This window comes from Pinus tabuliformis, chromosome 2_1 (assembly GCF_031772625.1).
Source record: "Pinus tabuliformis cultivar Carrire ecotype Pingquan chromosome 2_1, CPIR1, whole genome shotgun sequence".
In the NCBI taxonomy this organism is placed as follows: Eukaryota; Viridiplantae; Streptophyta; class Pinopsida; order Pinales; family Pinaceae; genus Pinus; species Pinus tabuliformis.
Genome location: NC_142299.1, coordinates 460,405,864 through 460,423,445, shown reverse-complemented (window position 1 = coordinate 460,423,445; position 17,582 = coordinate 460,405,864).

Below are 17,582 nucleotides of genomic sequence, written 5' to 3'. Positions count from 1 at the left end.
GGAGGTTTGAACGCAGCAAAGGAGCAGGGGCGGCGAACAGGAGCGGGAGGTAAAGCAGCAGGTCCGAGGGTTTGAGACCAGCAGGAGAGGTGAATCTGAGCGGGAGGGTTTGTGCGTAGGCGAGAGGGAGCAGGAGCAGGGGCGGGAGGTTTTTGTGCGTAGGAGAGAGAGAACAGGAGAGAGAGAACAGGAGCGAGAGGGAACAGGAGCAGGAGCAGGAGCAGGAGATCCGGGAGGAGCAGGAGCGGCAGATCCGGGAGGAGCTGGAGCGGCGAATCTGCGGGGCTTCTCCAAAGGCGAGCAGGGCGTGAGGAGCGGGCTCCCTTGAGTCAGGCGGCGAGAGGCTAGCAGAGGGGTTTTTTCCTTCAGGCTTGTTTTCATCTTCTGGTTTCTTAGTCTTCTCTGAGCGGGGGCGAGGCGGCTTCCCATGCCGCCTCTGCCCCCTGTTCTCGCCTCTGCTCCAGTGGGTCTTCTCCTTCTCGGTGGCAGTTAGGTTTGTTCTGGCCGCAGAATATCCTTTGGAGCGTTGAGGGAACTATGGGCTTTGCTCTGTTTCGTGCCGCTTCTATGGATTTTTCTGTTGGTCTTTCCTGCAGGAAGATGCGGTTGATTGTGGCTGTGATCTTGTTTCTCGTCTGGATCGAGTGGAGAGTTTGAGGGGGCGGGGAAGGAGTGGCTTCTTTCGCTGCTCTCTTCCTCATTTCGTGCCTCTCCTTTTGCATTGGGCGGTCAGATCTTGCGCTTTTTTCCGTTGCTTCTCTGTTCTATGATTTGGTGCCACTTCTGCACCTTTCAGATGGGTTCGCCTTGTTTTCAGGGCATTATTGGCCTTTCGGGGCTTTATCTGGTGATCTGTTTATGCAGATTTGTATGTGGCTCGGTCCACGGTTTGGCTTATGCTTCTTGCATTTGCATTATGTAATCTCTTTCTTTATATGAATATATATTGCTTTTTTCTTCTGAAAAAAAAAAAAAACAATTTACCCATCAAAATTTATATTTCATATTTTATATATATATATAAGTACAAGCTCTTATATTTCATATTTTATATATATATATATAAGTACAAGCTCTTGGTTATGGGTGATCATGAAGAAAAAATAGTGTAAAAAGAAAAGAAATGCAAACCGAGCTATTTCTCGGAAAGAGGAGAGTCTATTTTAAACGACACTCTTTTTTTTAACAAATTCCTCAAATTAAAACTATTCCATTTGTTGGTTGGCGTTGACGTAGGCTTGTTTTATTTTAGGATAATAGGATTGGCACAGTGAGGATTGGAGAAATTAACTTTATAAATTTCTTTGAGCATTAATTTGGTATGGAAAACCACGGGCAAATTTTTTTAAGCACTAATTTGGTAGGGAAAACCACGGTAAGTTACTTCTTTGAGCATTAATTTGGTATGGAAAACCATGGTTAAATTTCTTTAAGCACTAATTTGGTAGGGGAAAACCATGGTAAGTTAGTGGCTTTTGCATGTTTGGATTTCTTTATGGTTTGAGGTGTGATTCTGGTGGAGTGATGATATGTATGTTTTTGGTATTTTTTTTGTGCGAGGAAACCATGGTTATTTTCATATATCATGGAGTTTTTTTGGTTCAAAATGTATTTGATTTTGCGTGGTTCATATGTATTGGTTTATATTGTTTTTTTGTTGAAGGATTGTGTCATGTATGTTGCTTAAGTTTGGAATGATGGTCATTGGCTATCGTTGGGGTACTGTTGGTTCTGATTATTTTACGCTCGCTCTTTGATGGAATTGTGAAATGTCTTCACCGAACTCTGTGTGCTCTAGAGAATTCCTATCTTTTACTTGATGGTAATGTACTTGAGGTTTATTTTGTCTACTTCATTCTCATGTATGAACTCCAAGTTTTGGGATGTCACCTATTGCTTATCTTGTGGCCTCAGAAGAAAATCGAACTGTCGTGCTTGTTTTGCACATTGTGTCGAACCACCATGCATGTCTTGGAAGTTTGCCGAACTCTGTTGTGTTACTTTTTCATGCCCTACCGAACTCAACACTCTACCATGTCGCCCAGCCAGAACGTGCCCTTAGGTCTGTTATAACGACCCTTGGGTTACCTGCAGCCAACCTGCACACTTGTCTCTATTTCGGGTTTGCCCAACCTGTGGGTTTGTCATAGCGGCCTCAGGTCTCTCAGGTCAATTGTAGCAACTTGCGCCGACGTTGCCTGCAACACATGTTACCTACAGCGTCTGGCTGTAGCTCACCCTCCACTTGCACTTGCGTTTTGACCTGCCACCCGACTTGCGGAACCCCAAACTTGCCTTGCCAACAAACGCCTCAGTCCCTCAGCCTACTGCCTCGCCTTGCCCACCGCTTGTGGTTGGGTCCTCCTGTTTTTTGCTCTTGTTCGTATGGTTATAACTTGTGTAGTTCGATGCTTCCAAATGCAATCTCTCCACCGCCAATATATATGTTGTCCACCAAAATGCATATCATCCAAAGGTTGTTACGGTTGGCTCACACATGGGTTCGCCCTCCCACAACGTCGTTCAACTGACCTGCCAAATCCACACGTCGCACCTGTTCAATTGGTCGTGTTTGTTTTGCCCATCGCATCCATTCAGCTTGAATGCCTATACACAGGTCGCCCTACACAGTTGTCCTACACGACTCGACTCTTCAACTCGTCACCCGAGCCGACTACCAGCACGCTCTTTGTGCCCAACGGCCCGACTCAATCATCCACTTGGGCGCTTCGCCCACCCTGGCACTTGTCCACCTAGGTGCCCAACTAGGGTCATTCATTGCGCCTTTTTCCAATGAATTGCCTGCACTCGCCCACCATGTCCGCTATTACGTGTGTGCCCACCCATCACCTTTAACCGATGGTGAGTCGTCTTTAATTGACGACATGTCGCACATAAATGAATGTCCACCTCCAAGTCAACTTTAACTGAAGGCTCCACCCGAGTCGCCTTTCACTGAACATAGGGGTCAGTTGCACATCTCAGGCGCGCCCACACTCCTCTAATGGAGAACGTTGGTTTTTTGACTCTCTTGGGCACTCACCAACTTGAGGCCCTAACATCCTCCACCACTCTAAAAATGTTTTCGCCCTCGACAACACCATCTCAGCAACCTCCATCGCTAAGACATATATCCATATATCGGCATCCAGATAGCTCTGTCCATGAGCTCCATGCCCAAATCTTGTCCAATTATACAAGAACATCTTGTGTTGGATCTCCCTGTGATGGTGATTAGTTAGGTATCTAATCCAATCGTAACATCTACTCCACAAGAACTCATGCATCTCACATCATCATGATTGTCATCGCATCTTGCTGTCAATCGCATCTATCTCGCCTCAAGTGTCTGATCATCATGTCAAAGCAGACTTAGTGCCATGAGCAGAAGACAATGAACCTCATCCCTATGCTAGTCTAGAAAGAGAGAGGGGATGGGAAAGCCGGAGGCTCTCCATCCTCCTTTTCTAACAACTAGATCCACCTGTCAGGACCCTCCCCTTCCAATATCTGCATGTATGATTCTTAGTTCTCATCCCCAGTCTCCAATTTCACATCCCTGTTATATTCCATTGCTTATAGTCTTCCTGTCAAGTCCAAAACACTATCAGACAATGTATTCATAATTTGTGTATGCTCCATGAGTTTTTTCTCCACACGGTTCAACCTCTCATAAACCTCCTCATCTCAGTTAATGTCCTTCACATCCATCGTTGTCAATTTACACCCAACTCTTACAGCTACCATAGTAGATACCCCCAATGGTTCATCCTCCCGTCCATCGTAAATATATAGCCTCTTCATGTGTGGCATCATCAAAGCTTCATACTGCTTCATGAATTCCATCCTTAGAACTGCCTCATAGTCATGCATCCACACTATTGTGAAGTCAATCTTCGCAAACCGTTCACTAATACGTACTTCCACATTCTCTGCAATACCAATGAACTTGTCCGGTGGATAGTTTACAACCTTAAGACAAGTTTGGGTTGGTGCAAACCTTAACCCAGCTTTCCTTGAAGCCTCCTCTCTAATGAAGTTATTGGTTGCACCACAGTCCACCATAGTGAGTAAAGTGCCTTGCCCAACCTTCATCATAATGGTCAACCTGTCTATCAACCGCAACAAATTCCTCCTCAAGTGTTTTGATCTTTTGCCTCTTCAACTCATTGTGTTCCCAAGGTTTGAATCCAATGATGAAGTTGAACACCTTGTCCTTCTCCGCCATATCAGGTAATTCCAATACCACACTCATGAATTCCCATTGATATTCCTGCAGACTCCCTATTTGTTTAATGTACTTGATTTTTGTCCTTGCATCCTAAGTCTCATCTTGTGGGCTAAAGTGTGTTTGCAACTCTTCCTTCATTTCTTCCCAAGTAGAGACGTCCTCAACCTCACCATGTGCAATCCATCCTGCCTTTCTTCTCCACCACATCTTGGCATCCTTTGTAACAAATTGAGTAGCTACCTTCACCTTGGCCTCCTCATTAGTAAGTCCCAAGCGTTTCAAGCATTGCTCCATATCCCATAAGAAATTACCAAGTATTTTCACGCTTCTCACCCCATCATAAGAATCAGGGTCCCTGACTTTGATGTGGGTCGTTCCTCCAACCGTTCCTTGCCCAATTTCTTTCTTCAAAATCGCAATCTCATTGAGAGCCCCATCAAGAATATTATGTGGCTTCGTGATCTCTTCTAATCCTTGATCCTTTGCAGCTTCAAAGTTCTTGACTTCACTCGCAATTTTCCCATACTTCCTTTCAAGATAATGGTCAACCTATCTATCAACCGCAACAAATTCCTCCTCATATGTTTTGATCTTTTGCCTCTTCACCTCATTGTGTTCCCAAGGTTTCAATCCAATGATGAAGTTGAACACCTTGTCTTTCTCCACCATATCAGGTAATTCCAATACCACGCTCTCAAATTCCCATTGATATGCCTGCAGACTCCTTGTTTGTTTAATGTACTTGATTTTTTTCTTTGTATCCCAAGTCTATCTTGTGGGCTAAAGTGAGTTTGCAATGCTTCCTTCATTTCTTCCCAAGTAGAGATGTCCTCAACCTCACCATGTGCAATTGGCCTACCTTCCTTCTCCACCACATCTTCGCATCCTTTGTAAGGAATTGAGTAGCTACCTTCACCTTGGCCTCCTCATTAGTAAGTCCCAAGTGTTTCAAGTATTGCTCCATATCCCATAAGAAATTACCAAGTATTTTCACGCTTCTCACCCCATCATAAGAATCAGGTTCCTTGACTTTGATGTGGGCCATTCCTGCAACCGTTCCTTGCCCAATTTCTTTCTTCAAAATGGAAATCGCATTGAGAGCCTCATAAAGAATATTTTGCGGCTTCGTGATCTCTTCTAATCCTTGATCCTTTGCAGCTTCAAATTTCTTGACTTCACCTGCAATTTTCCCATACTTCCATTCAAGATACTCATATCATACCTTGAGGTTCTCATGGTCCTCTTCCTTCTTCGTGAAATTATCTCTAAGTTCAACATTCTCGACTTCCAATGCACTCATCTTTGAAGTTATCTCATCCATATGATCCAACATCTTGTTCATGAAAATTGTCTTAGGACTCATGCTAGATTCACCTATAACCTGTGGTTCCTCTACATTATCCACCATCAACTTTTTCTTTGAATGTGTCAAGACCATACACTTCTGTGCTCAACTTCAGCCCTAACTTGTAGTCTTTCCCTTGCCGAATTCCCTAATGTCGCACTGCGACCAACTACACAATGCCCAAGCTTCAATACCAACTGCAACCACTGCCTGTCGTATTCTTGCTTCTCCTTGTCAAAAGCCCCTTGCAATAGTTTTAAAAAATAGCAATAGTTTTCTGTTTTTTTGTTATTGGAGACTGCAGTAATGACCACAAAGAATACTCTTTAATGCTTACTTTTAAAAGACTCATTGCAATTGTTTGAATGATTTGATTGAATACCATATAGAAAAGAAAATTAATTTCATGGTATTTGAGGAATGACGTCCATGAGCTGAAAGAGTAAATGGTCCTCTTGAATTTCCTCCAAATGATTCTTATATAATTTGTAAGTAATGGTCCAATTGAATTCCCTCCATATAATTTATATATACTGTAACTAAATGGTCCTATCAAATTTCCTATACATGATTCCTATATAGATTGTAATATTGGTGAATCAATGTCATTTAAGTATGTTCATTCAAGTGCACTTTTTGTTTTGTAATATAGATAAGATTATATTTTTTAGGTTTGTGGCCTACACAGTTTGTGGAAGGTGTGATGTGTGGGATACACATGAAATTTAAAAATATTTTTCATTTTCATATGAAAAGATTAATTTATTTTAGCTTCTCAAAATTGAAAAGCTAAAATAAAGTTAACCATTCAAAATGAAATATAGTTGTATATTTAATAGTTAGATTCATGATTGTTTAACATGGTGTTGTGTTAACCCTTCTTCTGTGGTTTGTGTTTATATATATATATATATATATATATATATATATATATATAGATATATATATATATATATATATATATATATATACATATATATATATATATATATATCTATATATATCTATATACATATATATACATATATATACATATATACATATATACACATATATACACACACACACACACACACACACACACATATATATATATATATATCTATATATATCTATATATATATATCTATATACATATATATATATATATATATATATATATATATATATATATATATATATATATATATATACATATATATACATATATACACATATATACACACACACACACACACACACACATATATATATATATATATTCTGGTTCGAAATCATAAATTCATTGAAGCAATCTTGAGAAATGCTTGAAGCAATCTCATGTTGAAGCATTGATTGAATGGAGCATCTTATTCCTCTTCAATTGTAGATGTTTACACTAGAATTCCACTTCAAGGGATGGCTTCCCACAACTTCCCGAAATGTAATGACAACCCCATATTCACTTGCTCATCTTTGATTTGTGTTGAAGAAAATGAAATGCTCATGAATAAAGGTGTTTAGTGTCTTTCGCTTCGTAAGACATGGACCATTTTCCGAGATCGAGTGTCTCTTAGAGCAACACTTGTGTAGCTCATTAAGGATCAAAGGTTATCACCATTGTTACGATTGTCAAATATGATCTTTATTGTTACCAAGGCCATGTGAGTGCAGCCTTCATACTTGGCAGTGTGGATTGAGCAAGACTGCATTTGTATACAATTTATCCCCTTGGGTAAATCAACACTCTACCACTCATTACAATGGGCTTTGGTTCTCTCACTGCTTAAATTTAGGTTTTCCGAACCTGTAAAACACTAGAGATTATTCCAGTTGAGACTTGAAGCCTACTGGAGAACCTTTTTATTTGATTTTAGGATTGCATTTACAATTGAAATTGTTGGAAAATGGTTGATGGAGTATTGGAATTACTGAACAATCTAATACATTCTACTGTCGACAATACAATCGTGATTGACAAAGCCATTCTAAGAGGCATTCAAACATGTCTGCAAAATGCACATGACAAGATTGATTTTTTGCAGTTTGAGTCACAACTACAACAAGATGAGCTACAACAAAATAAACATAATTATGAAATTGTTTTTGTTCAAAACAATCCTCTCTTTGAAATTGAGATAGACTCCCATCAACTCTCAACAACTCATCAAATAAGTGAAAGAGCATATTTGCATGCAGATGCAGAAGTGTGGTCTGCCCTTCCCAAGCCCATCATCAGGTCTTGGGAAGAGATTTTCAACAACAAGAACATGACCTGTCTTGGATATGACAAGGATGTGTCCTTTAATATTCTGAACCATACCAAGCCAATCCAATTTCAGAGTGTTAGACTTCTTCAAAACCGATCATATTCACATGTTCTAGATCTTGCTCCTTCACATTCACAACCATAGATTGTCAAATGCCAACATTGTAATTGAGTTGGCCATGTGAAATATCATTGTTTTGATCTTCATCCGGATGAGCATTGTGGTAAGCACACTCATCATTCAAACAAATGCCTAAAAAACAAGCCTCTTGCAAGAACAAAGATTCAGCTTGGATGGATCGCTTATTGGCGATGGGCTTCAATAGCCAAGAAGATACTTTGATCATACCATAGAATTTAAACTCGAGTATTGAAAAGTCTTGCTATTGAGATATCTTCATCTTCTGACCTTATATATGATAGGGGGGGAATTGATGGTCATCTTCAAGCTTCAAAGATAAATTAAGCGAGCCTAAGCCACAACCTAAGCCTATCTCCTTAGCGTAGAGCTAGAGTCATCCATACCGAGATTCATAATTGTAGCCAAAGACAGAGAAGCCCATGAGCATGCCTTTGATTGGTGGCCTTCCTTAAACCACCATTGGTTGAGACCATTCTTTTTGAGGTTGAGGTTCTCCCTTTTTCTGCAGGTTGAGACCTACCTTTTTAGGTTGAGGTTCTCCATTTTTTTCATGGGTTGAGGCCTCCCTTTTCCAAGTTGATCATCTCCCTTTTTAGAACATTATGGGCACTTCCTCTTGCAGAAGACTAACAACTTCTTTACAGATTTGGAAATGTTCAGGGAACTGCACTAAACGTTTCAGGTGCACTTCCCAGAACAAAAAAAATCTATTTAATTCTAAAAATAATAATAAATTAATATTAATAATTTAATTAAAAATAATAATACACCTGAATCAAATTAAAATGATTAAAATATACTTCAATGTTTATTTATGTGTATGTAAAAAAGCTCATATTAAGTGTAATTTTCTTTAAAGTTGGTTTGACTTTTTAATTAACAATTATGTTTTATTAAAGATGGTTTGACCTTTTTTATTAACATTATATTTTTTAAAATATATACAATTTTAAATATGATTAGTTGAATGTTAATGAAATATGACCATGATTATTAAGATCAATATGGTTTAGTAGAGATTAAGAAAGAAAGAAATTAATTGAGATTATTTAATAATTTATTTATGATTGAAAAAAAAGTTAGCTATTTAACAAATCAAATATAAAGTTAAAAAAATAAAAATAGTTATTTAATAATTTATTTTAAGATTTAAAAAAAAGAGAGAAATAATCTCTTCCTAAATCATTATAGTTTTAGTTATTTAACAAGTCAAATATAAAGTTAAAAAATTGATAATGTGCACAAACATTTAAAAAATAAAATAAATGTGAATAAAACCTAAACAATCCAACAAAAAGTATTTTAACTTTTTTAACTTTTAGTTTAGGTAAAAACCTCTTTTGACCTTCCAGTAAACTTTAATGGGTCAGTTCACGTAGTGATATGTGAGTGTCATGTTCTTATGGATTTTCACCGCCGTTTTCATCTTGTTCACAAGCTCAACAGAGATGAGTCAAATTGTCTACCAATGCTAAATTTCTTGAATTTTTTTTAAGCGAAGAAATTGTGCATCTGTTACTTTAAATTTATTTTGATTTTGTAATCAAAATAAATCTCTGTTAGTGGGTTTTTGTATGTTTGGATCTCTTTATGGTTTGAGGGGTTATGGTGTAAGATGATATGGGATGTTTTTACTTTTGTGTGGGAAAATTATGGATATCTTCATATTTCTTGGGTTTCCCTCTGCAGAATGTACTCGGTTTTCAGTGGTTAATATGTATTGGTTTATATGGTTATGATTATGTGCACATTGGTTAAGTTTGGAATGGTAGCTATCGGTTGTGTTAAGGAGTATTGTTGGTTTTAATTATTTTGTCCTTGTTTTTATTATTATTTTTTTCCGTGTTTTATAGAATTTTTACTTTTTACTTGATTATAATGTAGTGGAGGTTTATTCTATCTATTTCATTTTGATATATGAGGTTTAAGTTTTGGGATGTCACCCACTGCGTATCTTGTGGTTTCATAAGAAAATTGTAATGAGTTTGTAATGGGTTTATGTTTTTTTGGAGTTTACTTGGCAGTTATGCCCAACTACTTTTGTAAATACTTGATTTTGATGTGAAATATAACCAACATAAATCCATCTTAAATACAGATCTAATATGAGCCCAACCACCTTTGTAAATATTTGATTTTTCTCTGAAATATAACCAACACAGATCCATCTTAAATACGGATCTAATATGAGCCCAAAGACATCCAATTTCTTTAAGTGCAATTTTTTTATGAGTGGGCTGTAGAATGAGCCTCTCGACCCAATGACTTTATATTCACAAAAAAAACATTAATTTAAATATCTTCCCAAAAATCTTAAGAGCATGTAAAATTGTTTCTGAGTTCAAAAACGTTGTAGAATTTAGTATCTCATGTCTTGGAGTACATTGAATCAGAGACCCAACCATCAACTTCCTCCATGATCTATGTGTCTAATAGGGTATTTCTCTTTGCAAACTCCTCAATATCCTCTTTGCGAACACCTAAATATCTACTTCCTCGTGTTGTTGATATAACTTTCTTAAGAGGTGAGTTTGGTATTCACTGCCTTCCCCCTACTATGCTCTAGTGAGGTGAGATGGTTGGGAGGACTATGAAAAATGGCTTGTCCATCCATGGTGGTTGGCCATAGTTCTTCTTTCCTCTGTGACCTAACAAATCTTGCTAAACCATGGAGATACCTCTAACACTAAAATGAGAATTGTAAATTAATTCCCTTTTCTCTAAGTCGTAAGCACTCCAAATTCCTAAAATGTGACCCCTTTTTTCCCTTATGAAGAGGTCATGCACCATATAGTTCCTCAACCCAAGGCTCATAAAACTCCTATCAAGGTAATCACCATTTAAAGAAGAGATGAAAAACCACAAAGTTGAAAGAAAAATATATCATGTTTCCTTTTTCATTCACCCTCCACTAAAATGAATATTGAGCTTGTCCACTCATCTTAAATTTCATAATTGTTGCAACATCTCTTAATCCTCACCTATCTTCTCCATGATTGTCAAGAAATAGCCTTCTGTAGATTCCATGATCTCCCACTTCCTTCATCATATGAGTATTGCACCATCCTTTGGCAAGTTCCACTAACATGTAATATTAAAGGGCATCAAGTTCCACTAAATTGAGTTATTAAGACCATAAGGGAGGGATTCACATTGCTCTTCATTATTGTTCTTCTCATTCTGGCCACGTGTCATCCCGATTTATGATTTCAAGAAAGAGCAACCTAGATGGTTATGTAAAGGGGTAGATGGTTGACACTCTAGAGCAATCACTCCTCCTTGTTGTCACCGTATATGCTCTGGAGCGGTCACCTTGTCATCGCTCTAATATATTCTCGTAATCAAGCTACTCGATATTAATATTTATGAACAAATATTTTTATAAGGAAAATTATAAATTCCCTACAAAACAATGATGAACAAGTTTAAATACTCTATTTTTTCGCACAATTATTATTAAAATCTAGTTACAAAGTCGTAATTTTGTATTATTTAAATTACGTGCAAATATATTTAACATCTCAAAAATCCCTATCGTATTTGAGATAATTGATCTCAATCATTGATATTTGCAATTTTAATAAAATTTTAGATAAAAATGATTTTTCTTCATTTTTTTTGGGGTAAATATTGTATTGCTTTCTTTTTTTTGTTGGGTTCCACGCACGAGCCTACTGCTTGACCTAGCGGGTTCCCTCTCTGCACGCAGTCGCCACTCAGCAGCCTCCTGCTGCTGAGATCTCAGAGCCAATGGATCCCCCAGATGAGGGCGATCCACTAACAGATCGACTCCAAGGAAATGAAGAAGCAACTGATGCGTTTGCCTCCCTTATAGCAGCGACATGACCTCCAAGAATTAGGCCAACAGTAAACAAGTTTGTTAAAAAGCTTGATGATATTCTAGAAATCTCCCTTCCTCCTACTCTTCCTCGCAGAGTAGCGTTGTCTCTTGCTGAACGTGGTCTAGTTGGACAGTTCACTGGGCTATGGCCATCCCCCAAATCGATCCAAAGATGGGTTGAAAGAAATTGGAGCTCAACCATCAATGGGAAAATCGCAATAAGATTCTGTGGAAGGGGATACTACACCTTTCATTTTGAAACAAAGGAAGACAGAGATCTGATCTTTAGAAATGGCCCATATTTCATGGATACCAAAGGACTATACCTAAACCGATGAACCCCAAACTTCAATCTTGAAATGGATGTGCCAAGCGCAGTGCCAGTATGGGTCAGGCTACCCCATCTCCCTTTACGCTGTTGGGGAGATGAGTCAGTAAAGGCCATAGAAAATGTAGTAGGAAAATATATAGATAGATGTGAACCGAAGGACAATATGCATGCATGTGCCAGAATATGCGTGGAAGTGTATCTAGGAAAAGGACTTCTAGAAGCGATAAAGATCAAGGTCGACCAATGGACGCATATTCAATAGCTGGATTACGAGAAGATTCCATTCAAATGCAAGGTATGTCACGAATATGATCATTTTGCAAATAGATGTTCAAAAAAAAATTGAAAATGTTGAGGAACAAGAAAATAAATGGGAGCAAGTAAAAAGGAAGAAACCCACCAACAAGCAACCTCTTCCCCCATCTTCGTAGCCCCAGGAATCAAATGAAACTTCCTCACCATCTCCTTCCACTGCCCTTCCCCCACACCTCACAAATTCAAACCCCTTTGGGCCACTGGAAGACACTACAGATCCTCCCTCACCCAGATCCCCAACGCATTCTCATAACCCCCTTATTCTCTCCACCATCCCTTCAAACCCTCGTTCCCCCTAACCCATCCCCCCCCAAATCAGTGGACCGTATTTTAACTAGAAACCAATCCAAAGAGACCCTACAAATCAATGAACACAAAAAAAACAGGCAGAAAATCCAACAAGGAAATAAGGGATGAAGCAGCTACCAAAGAGATGGCTCTAGGTACTCAGCAACCAATGGACTCCTTCCTTGGGAAAAATACAGGAAACAGTGAGAAAAATCAGCAGAGAGGGAAGGGCATCGCGCACCAACAAACCAATAAATAATGATAGTGGTCTCTTGGAACTGTCGTGGTCTGGGCACATCCTACAAAGCAAATGCAGCAAGAGACATCCTAACGAAAGAAGTGCCAGACATTTTCATGATCCAGGAGACCAAAATAAACAGTCAAGAAACTGGAAAAATGATACAAAAATTAAAAAATTATGAAGGAATAACGCTTGAGGCAACAAGAGCCTCAAGAGGAATTTGCACCCTTTGGAAAAAAAGGAAATGGGAAATGACAAATCAAAAAATCGGCAAGCATTGGATCAAAACAGATTTAAAGGATCTCAACACAAAGGAAAACTACAGCCTCATTAACATATATGCTCCAAATCATTATAAAGAAAAAGAACAATGTTGGAACTCGGTAAAAGAAGTACTAACAGAAAGTCAAAATGGGAAAATAATTTTGGGAGGTGATCTAAACTTGGTAAGAAAGATAGAAGAAAAATTTGGAGGGACTTATCATGCAGATTCGTCAAGAGAAGCTCTGGAAGAAATAATGGAGCAGCACAATCTAATTGATATCCCACCAAGTAATGGGAAATACACATGGAGCAACAAGAGAGTGGGTAAGAATAATATAAAGGAGAGGTTGGACAGAATTTTAGTTCAAGAAAACATAGCAGCTGATTACACCTTTGTAAAATCCAAAATTATTCATACAACAACTTCGGATCATAAACCAGTAGCACTTATTTTGGGCAAAATGGACAACCAAGGTCCTCTTCCTTTTAGATACAATTCAATCTGGGATAACAATAAATATTTCAGAATTCAAATCAAAGAGGGATGGGAACAAAACATTACAAGATCTCTCCATTATGTATGGGAAACAAAATTGAAAAATCTGAGAATAAAGCTAAAAATATGGGCAAGAGAGAATGAAAAAAAAGAAGGAAAATAGAGCTGCAAAAAAAAATGGACAGCATGCAAGAAGGAAAACAAAGAAGAGGACAAGAAGGATTATTTGAAAGAAAAGGAATTATTTTAGGAAATATATAGGCAAAATAGAAAGGAAGAAGATGAGTTCATATTGAAATCCAGATGCCTTTGGCTGAAAGCAGGGGATAAAAATATTGTCTTCTTTCATAACACAATGAAAATTAGAAGAGCCAAAAATCAGATAGACTAAATTAAAGTGGATGAAAAAAAATAAAGGGAGTGTAGGAATTAAAAAAAGCAACCCATAACCACTTCAAATATCTACTAATAGCAAATGAATAGCCAGTAGATCATGAGGGTTTTCTACAACACATCCAAAAAAAAGAAGTGATGAACAAAATTCAAAAATAAACAAAGAAATCCCTGAAGAAGAAGTTCTGGCAGCAATATGGAGTCTTCATCCAGACAAGGCTCCGGGGCTAGATGGGTTCACAATCATCTTTTATAGGCAGCACTGGAATGTCATAAAAAAATATTTCATGAGAATGACAAAAAATGCATTAAAAAAAAGGGAGGAAATACCAAATCCTCATATCTGGTTCTAATTACAAAGGAATCCAATCCAACAACTTTCAACAGATATAGACCAATATCTCTCTGCAACTCCTCCTATAAAATTATCACAAAAACTATAACCAATAGAATCAAGAGAGTTCTCCCTGAAGTAATCTCTAAAAACCAGGGCGGCTTTGTCCCCAACCTGCAAATAATTGACAATGTGATTATTGTCTAGGAAGCAATTCATACTAGCATTCAAAGGAAAGAGAAAGGAATTATTATAAAGCTAGACATGGAAACTGCCTTTGATGGAGTCAGCCACACATATCTAACAACAGTTCTTAAAAAATTTAGGTTCTCTCTAGACAGAATCGAGACCATACAGTCTTGCATCTCAACCCCTTAAATAGCGCCACTAATAAATGGAAGACCCAATAACTTCTTTCAGAGCTTAAGAGGGTTGAGACAAGGATGTCCACTATCTCCATTTCTATATATTATAATGGCTGAAATGCTAAGTGCAGCATTGGAAAATCAAAGGAAAGAAAAAAATCACAGGTATCCAAATTGCAAAAGGAGTAAAAAATATCAATAGTTCTCTAATTGTTGATGACACTCTTTTACTGGGAGGGGCTTCAAGTATAATAGCAAGAAGATTTTAAAAAGTCTCGGATGACTTTCTTCAGGTATCCGAAGGGCTATTAAATAATTCAAAATGTAGAATATATGGTTGGAACACTCCTCCAAGAATAATGCAGAACATCTCACAAATCCTTGAAATTCCAACACAAGGAAGATGGACGCACTTCACCTACCTAGGACTTCCAATAGCCAAGGAGAATGTGAAAGATGAAGTATGGAGCAAACATGTGGAAAAAATGAAGAACAAAATACAAAAATGGGGAATGATATGGCTCAATATGGCAGGCAGGGTGATTATGATTAAGGCACTACTTTCAACTCTCCCAATATATCAATATGCGATTATTTTGGCTTCGGCAAGCGCTCACAAGCAAATGGATAATCATAAGAAGATTTCTCTGGTAGGGAGGAAAGCAAGAGAACAAAAAGTTTAGTTTGGTAAAGTGGGATCAAGTCACACTACCATATGAACAGGAAGGTCTATCCATACGTTTACCAGGTTTAATGAATGCTTCTCTAGGGATGAAAATAATATTGAGAAGGATAACCGGAAGGGAAAGTTGGTGGGAAAAAGCCCTCGCCACAAAATACTTGAATCAAACCAAGACAAAGTTACTGACATACATCATTCCTGTGAGGCCTTGCATGCAAGTTTGGAAACTTGTAAAGAAAATAATCTCCTCAATCAGGAATCATATATCTAAAACTCCGGGAAATGGGAAATCAGTGGCAATCTGGGATGACAAAATAATGGGAAAAGATCCCCTAAATCTTCAACGAGACCTCCTTGGCATACAAAAATGGATGGCATAAAGAGGGCTGAGCACTCTTCATTCAATTTCAGCATGGGATCAACAAACTTGGCATGAGTGGAAAATCCCAACAACCCCCATAAACTTAAAAGGAAAATGGGAGAAATTAAAGCATCGCCTCAAAGGGGCAACACCCATAAGCATCGAGGAAGAGGAGGATTATGTTGGGATCCAAATGGAGGAGGATACACGGTTAAAACAGGGTAGAAAGCACTTCAAGAACAGCAAAACCATCAAGAGTGGAGCCTCTAGAAAGTGGTTTAGAAAATTGAATGTCTCCCTAAAATCAAAGCATTTATATGGACTCTTCTCAAAGGAAAAATACTAACTACTAAAAACTTAAAAAAAAAAAGGAATTCAGGGCCCATCTAGGTACTCCATGTGCTTGATAGAGGAAGAATCCATCCACCATCTTTTCTTGGAATGCAGGATAGCCGGAGACTGTTGGAAGCAGATTACAAACCCACTGGAAATCAATTTAAACTTCATAAAAACTTTCTCAGAATTTTATAAAACATGGGAGAAGAATTACCCTTATTCTAAAAAAAACAAGGCTACAATAATGAGGCTCTAGAAATGCTTTCCAGCAGTACTATGTTGGCAGATTTGGCTAACTAGAAATAAAAGTATCTTCAAAGACCAAAAGCCAAGAACAAGTAAAATCCTATAAAAAACATGGAGTTTAGTCTCAGAAATTATAAACACTAAAGGGATGTCAGTAGTGGATCACAACAATCTTCAGCAAGAGGAGAGAGATTGGATTGGAAAAAACTGGGAAAGCAATACCAAAGAAAGCTCCTACAGCAAGAAATTGGAAACTAAGGATGAATGAAAAAGAACTTGGAGAGTGGAGGAAAAAAAATAGATTCAGTCCCTTTTTTGATGGGGCATCGAAAAACAATCCAAGGAAAGCAGGAGCAGGAGGAGCGATAAGTGATCCAGATGGGAAAGAGATCGTCACCTACGAATGGGGCCTAGGAGAAACCACAAATAACAAAGCAGAAGCCTATAGTCTTTTATTAGGCTCAAATATTCTAAAAAAAAAGCAATTCGAGATCCTATGATAATAGGAGACTTTGCAATTGTTATTGAAGCAATGATCAATAGTAAAAATCCCAATAATTCGGCTATCAACAGAATATATCAGAGGATAAGATTGAATCTAAAAGGATTAGGAAGGGTCAGCTTCAAACATGTCCTGAGAGAACATAATAAAGAGGCTGATAACCTCGCCAATAAGGCTACAGAAAGAGAAGCAGGAAGCATCAAGGAAAACAACGAAATATATTGTATTTCCATTCCATAATTTACAACATCCCTCATGATGAAAGAGAAAAAAAATGGAAAAAAGCATGAGGAAAATAAAAAAATCAGTGAGAGTACACCAGAAGATCAAAAGGTAGATTTGTTAACAGAAGCACTCAATTGGTACCTACAGGAGTATAATCAACAAATCCAAACAAAATCTAACACTATCTAAAGCCCGCAGGCCAAGGAAGACAGAAATATTCTCTGCCTGAATCGAGTTGATATCTATCATATCAGTGTCAAGTTTCAAGAAACAAATGTGTTCATAAATTGAAATCGAATGACTATATTCAAACACTGCAACATGACATGTATACTTGTGTTCATCAACAAGCTTAGTAAACTCAAAGAAAGCTTATGTAACTCTTTAGTGAACAAC